Raw genomic sequence first — 6,000 nt, 5'->3', positions numbered from 1 at the left:
AATGAGGGGGAAAATGGAACCAAGTTGGAAAACACTCTTCAGGATATCATCCAGGAGAACTTCCCCAACCTAGTAGGGCAGGCCAACATTCAAATTCAGGAAATACAGAGAATGCCACAAAGATACTCCTCCAGAAGAGCAACTCCAAGACACATAATTGCCAGATTCACCAAAGTTGAAATGAAGGAAAGCATCTTAAGGGCAGCCAGAGAGAAAGGTCGGGTTACCCACAAAGGGAAGCCCATCAGACTAACAGCAGATCTCTCAGCAGAAACTCTATGAGCCAGAAGAGAGTGGGGGCCAATATTCAACGTTCTTAAAGAAAAGAATTTTAAACCCAGAATTTCATATCCAGCCAAACTAAGTTTCATAAGTGAAGGGGAAATAAAATCCTTTACAGATAAGCAAATGCTTAGAGATTTTGTCACCACCAGGCCTGCCTTACAAGAGACCCTGAAAGAAGCCCTAAACATGGAAAGGAACAACCGGTACCAGCCATTGCAAAAACATGCCAAAATGTAAAGACCATCGAGGCTAGGAAGAAACTGCATCAACTAATGAGCAAAATAACCAGTTAATATCATAACGACAGGATCAAGTTCACACATAACAATATTAACCTTAAATGTAAATGGACTAAATGCTCCAATTAAAAGACACAGACTGGCAAACTGGATAAAGAGTCACGACCCATCAGTCTGCTGTATTCAGGAGACCCATCTCACAGGCAGAGACATACATAGGCTCAAAATAAAGGGATGGAGGAAGATCTACCAAGCAAATGGAGAACAAAAAAAAAGCAGGGGTTGCAATCCTAGTCTCTGATAAAACAGACTTTAAACCATCAAAGATCAAAAGAGACAAAGAAGGCCATTACATAATGGTAAAGGGATCAATTCAACAGGAAGAGCTAACCCTCCTAAATATATATGCACCCAATACAGGAGCACCCACATTCATAAAGAAAGTCCTTAGAGACTTACAAAGAGACTTAGACTCCCATGCAATAATAATGGGAGACTTCAACACTCCACTGTCAACATTAGACAGATCAACGAGACAGAAAGTTAACAAGGATATCCAGGAATTGAACTCATCTCTGCACCAAGCAGACCTAATAGACATCTATAGAACTCTCCACCCCAAATCAACAGAATATACATTCTTCTCAGCACCACATCGCACTTCTTCCAAAATTGACCACATAATTGGAAGTAAAGCACTCCTCAGCAAATGTACAAGAACAGAAATTATAACAAACTGTCTCTCAGACCACAGTGCAATCAAACTAGGACTCAGGACTAAGAAACTCAATCAAAACCGCTCAACTACATGGAAACTGAACAACCTGCTCCTGAATGACTACTGGGTACATAACGAAATGAAAGCAGAAATAAAGATGTTCTTTGAAACCAATGAGAACAAAGATACAACATACCAGAATCTCTGGGACACATTTAAAGCTGTGTGTAGAGGGAAATTTGTAGCACTAAATGCCCACAAGAGAAAGCAGGAAAGATCTAAAATTGACACGCTAACATCACAATTAAAAGAACTAGAGAGGCAAGAGCAAACACATTCAAAAGCTAGCAGAAGGCAAGAAATAACTAAGATCAGAGCCGAACTGAAGGAGATGGAGACACAAAAAACCCTCCAAAAAATCAATGAATCCAGGAGTTGGTTTTTTGAAAAGATCAACAAAATTGACAGACCACTAGCAAGACTAATAAAGAAGAAAAGAGAGAGGAATCAAATAGACGCAATAAAAAATGATAAAGGGGATATCACCACCGACCCCACAGAAATACAAACAACCATCAGAGAATACTATAAACGCCTTTACGCAAATCAACTAGAAAATCTAGAAGAAATGGATAATTTCCTGGACACTTACACTCTTCCAAGACTAAACCAGGAAGAAGTTGAATCCCTGAATAGACCAATAGCAGGCTCTGAAATTGAGGCAACAATTAATAGCCTACCAACCAAAAAAAGTCCAGGACCAGATGGATTCACAGCTGAATTCTACCAGAGGTACAAGGAGGAGCTGGTACCATTCCTTCTGAAACTATTCCAATCAATAGAAAAAGAGGGAATCCTCCCTAACTCATTTGATGAGGCCAACATCATCCTGATACCAAAGCCTGGCAGAGAAACAACAAAAAAAGAGCATTTTAGACCAATATCCCTGATGAACATCGATGCAAAAATTCTCAATAAAATACTGGCAAACCGGATTCAGCAGCACATCAAAAAGCTTATCCACCATGATCAAGTGGGCTTCATCCCTGGGATGCAAGGCTGGTTCAACATTCGCAAATCAATCAACGTAATTTAGCATATAAACAGAACCAAAGACAAGAACCACATGATTATCTCAATAGATGCAGAAAAGTCTTTTGACAAAATTCAACAGCCCTTCATGCTAAAAACGCTCAAGAAATTCGGTATTGATGGAACGTACCTCAAAATAATAAGAGCTATTTATCACAAACCCACAGCCAATATCATTCTGAATGGGCAAAAACTGGAAAAATTCCCTTTGAAAACTGGCACAAGACAGGGATGCCCTCTCTCACCACTCCTATTCAACATAGTGTTGGAAGTTCTGGCTAGGGCAATCAGGCAAGAGAAAGAAATAAAGGGTATCCAGTTAGGAAAAGAAGAAGTCAAATTGTCCCTGTTTGCAGATGACATGATTGTATATTTAGAAAACCCCATCATCTCAGCCCAAAATCTCCTTAAGCTGATAAGCAACTTCAGCAAAGTCTCAGGATACAAAATTAATGTGCAAAAATCACAAGCATTCTTATACACCAGTAACAGACAAGCAGAGAGCCAAATCAGGAATGAACTTCCATTCACAATTGCTTCAAAGAGGATAAAATACCTAGGAATCCAGCTTACAAGGGATGTAAAGGACCTCTTCAAGGAGAAGTACAAACCACTGTTCAGTGAAATAAAAGAGGACACAAACAAATGGAAGAACATACCATGCTCATGGATAGGAAGAATCAATATCGTGAAAATGGCCATACTGCCCAAGGTTATTTATAGATTCAATGCCATCCCCATCAAGCTACCAATGAGTTTCTTCACAGAATTGGAAAAAACTGCTTTAAAGTTCATATGGAACCAAAAAAGAGCCCGCATTGCCAAGACAATCCTAAGTCAAAAGGACAAAGCTGGAGGCGTCACGCTACCTGACTTCAAACTATACTACAAGGCTACAGTAACCAAAACAGCATGGTACTGGTACCAAAACAGAGTCCTCAGAAATAATACCACACATCTACAGCCATCTGATCTTTGACAAACCTGAGAGAAACAAGAAATGGGGAAAGGATTCCCTATTTAGTAAATGGTGCTGGGAAAATTGGCTAGCCATAAGTAGAAAGCTGAAACTGGATCCTTTCCTTACCCCTTATACGAAGATTAATTCAAGATGGATTAGAGACTTAAATGTTAGACCTAATACCATAAAAACCCTAGAAGAAAATCTAGGTAGTACCATTCAGGACATAGGCATGGGCAAGGACTTCATGTCTAAAACACCAAAAGCAACGGCAGCAAAAGCAAAAATTGACAAATGGGATCTAATTAAACTAAAGAGCTTTTGCACAGCAAAAGAAACTACCATCAGAGTGAACAGGCAACCTACAGAATGGGAGAAAATTTTTGCAGTCTACTCATCTGACAAAGGGCTAATATCCAGAATCTACAAAGAACTCAAACAAATGTACAAGAAAAAACAAACAACCCCATCAAAAAGTGGGCAAAGAATATGAACAGACATTTCTCAAAAGAAGACATTCATACAGCCAACAGACACATGAAAAAATGCTCATCATCACTTGCCATCAGAGAAATGCAAATCAAAACCACAATGAGATACCATCTCACACCAGTTAGAATGGCAATCATTAAGAAGTCAGGAAACAACAGGTGTTGGAGAGGATGTGGAGAAATAGGAACACTTTTACACTGTTGGTGGGATTGTAAACTAGTTCAACCATTATGGAAAACAGTATGGCAATTCCTCAAGGATCTAGAACTAGATGTACCATATGACCCAGCCATCCCACTACTGGGTATATACCCAAAGGATTATAAATTAGTCTACTACAAAGACACATGCACACGTATGTTTATTGCGGCACTATTCACAATAGCAAAGACTTGGAATCAACCCAAATGTCCATCTGTGACAGACTGGATTAAGAAAATGTGGCACATATACACCATGGAATACTATGCAGCCATAAAAAAGGATGAGTTTGCGTCCTTTGTAGGGACATGGATGCAGCTGGAAACCATCTTTCTTAGCAAACTGTCACAAGAAGAGAAAACCAAACACTGCATGTTCTCACTCATAGGTGGGAACTGAACAATGAGATCACTTGGACTCGGGAGGGGGAACATCTCACACTGGGGCCTATCATGGGGAGGGGGGAGGAGGGAGGGATTGCACTGGGGAGTTATACATGATATAAATGATGAATTGATGGGTGCTGACGAGTTGATGGGTGCAGCACACCAACATGGCATAAGTATACATATGTAACAAACCTGCACGTTATGCACATGTAACCTAGAACTTAAAGTATAATAAAAAAAAAAGTATCTTTCATTTAAACAAATTCATAGCTGCCATATATACTAACATTCTGAATAAAAAAGGTATTCATTTTGATTTCTAACTTTGTGAATACCTAGGCATATTAATATACATATATTAATATGCAAAAACTTTTTCTTTTATATATATGTGTGTGTGTGTGTGTGTGTATATATATATATATATATATATATTTTTTTTTTTTTTTTTTTTTTTGAGATGGAGTTTCGCTCTTGTTGCCTAGGCTGGAGTGCAGTGGTGCGATCTCAGCTCACTGCAACCTCCACCTCCCAGGTTCAAGCGATTCTCCGGCCTCAGCTTCCTGAGTAGTTGGGACTACAGGTGTGCACTACCATGCCCGGCTAATTTTTGTATTTTTTAGTAGAGACGGGGGTTTCACCATATTGGCCAGGCCGGTCTCGAACTTCTCACCTCAGGTGATCCGCCTGCCTCAGCCTCCCAAAGTGCTGGGATTATAGATGTGAGCCGCGGTGCCAGTCATTTTCTTTGATATTCTACGCATTAAGTCAATTACTAAATCTAATCCTAAATTATTGGCTTATCACTAAATTTTTGGGACTATCCTCCCCACTCCAAAATAAAATAATACTTTTGTAGTGGCTTTTTGAATACAAGAAACATCCCTGCAAGTAAAAAAGTAACATCTTGATAATCATTGAAATTGGAAGGTAAATACTTTTATACTTTTAACTATTATAAAACTTGAAATAAAATATATATAGAAATGGTTCTGAAATCCATGAATATAATTAGCTATACTGATGTCATAAAGGACTTTTCACTATCATCTGCTACTATTTTAATTTTGGGGGGGGGGCTTTTTTGAGATAGAGTCTCACTCTGTCACCCAGGTTGGAGTGCAGTGGCACGATCTTGGCTCACAGCAACCTCCGCCTCTTGGGTTCAAGCTATTCTCCTGCCTCAGCCTCTGGAGCAACTGGGACTACAGGCACACACCACCACACCTGGCTAATTTTTGTATTTAGTAGAGACGGGGGTTTCACCATGTTGGCCAGGTTGGTGTCTTGAACTCCTGACCTCAGGTGATCTGCCCGCCTCGGGTTCCCAAAGTTCTGGGATTACAGGCATGAGCCACCGTGTCTGGCCTATTTTAATTTTTAAGTCATATAAAAACAATTATCTATTTTTATTTAATTTCATTTGAATGTATTTCTCTTGTATGTACCAATTAATACATTTTTCTCAGTCTCATTTTAAGTATATGAAGCTCTAAAAATTCCCATTTTATTTCTGCAAAACACAAGTATCCCTAGAGCATCCTAGAGTTGTGACAAGGCAGAATAGTAAGAGGTTTGGTACTGACCATTTTCATGGAGTTCTGTTATATATAAATGTAATCA

Source organism: Rhinopithecus roxellana, chromosome 14, assembly GCF_007565055.1.
Source record: "Rhinopithecus roxellana isolate Shanxi Qingling chromosome 14, ASM756505v1, whole genome shotgun sequence".
In the NCBI taxonomy this organism is placed as follows: domain Eukaryota; kingdom Metazoa; phylum Chordata; class Mammalia; order Primates; family Cercopithecidae; genus Rhinopithecus; species Rhinopithecus roxellana.
The sequence above is the reverse complement of the archived record's forward strand: the minus strand, read 5'-3'. Positions refer to the sequence as shown.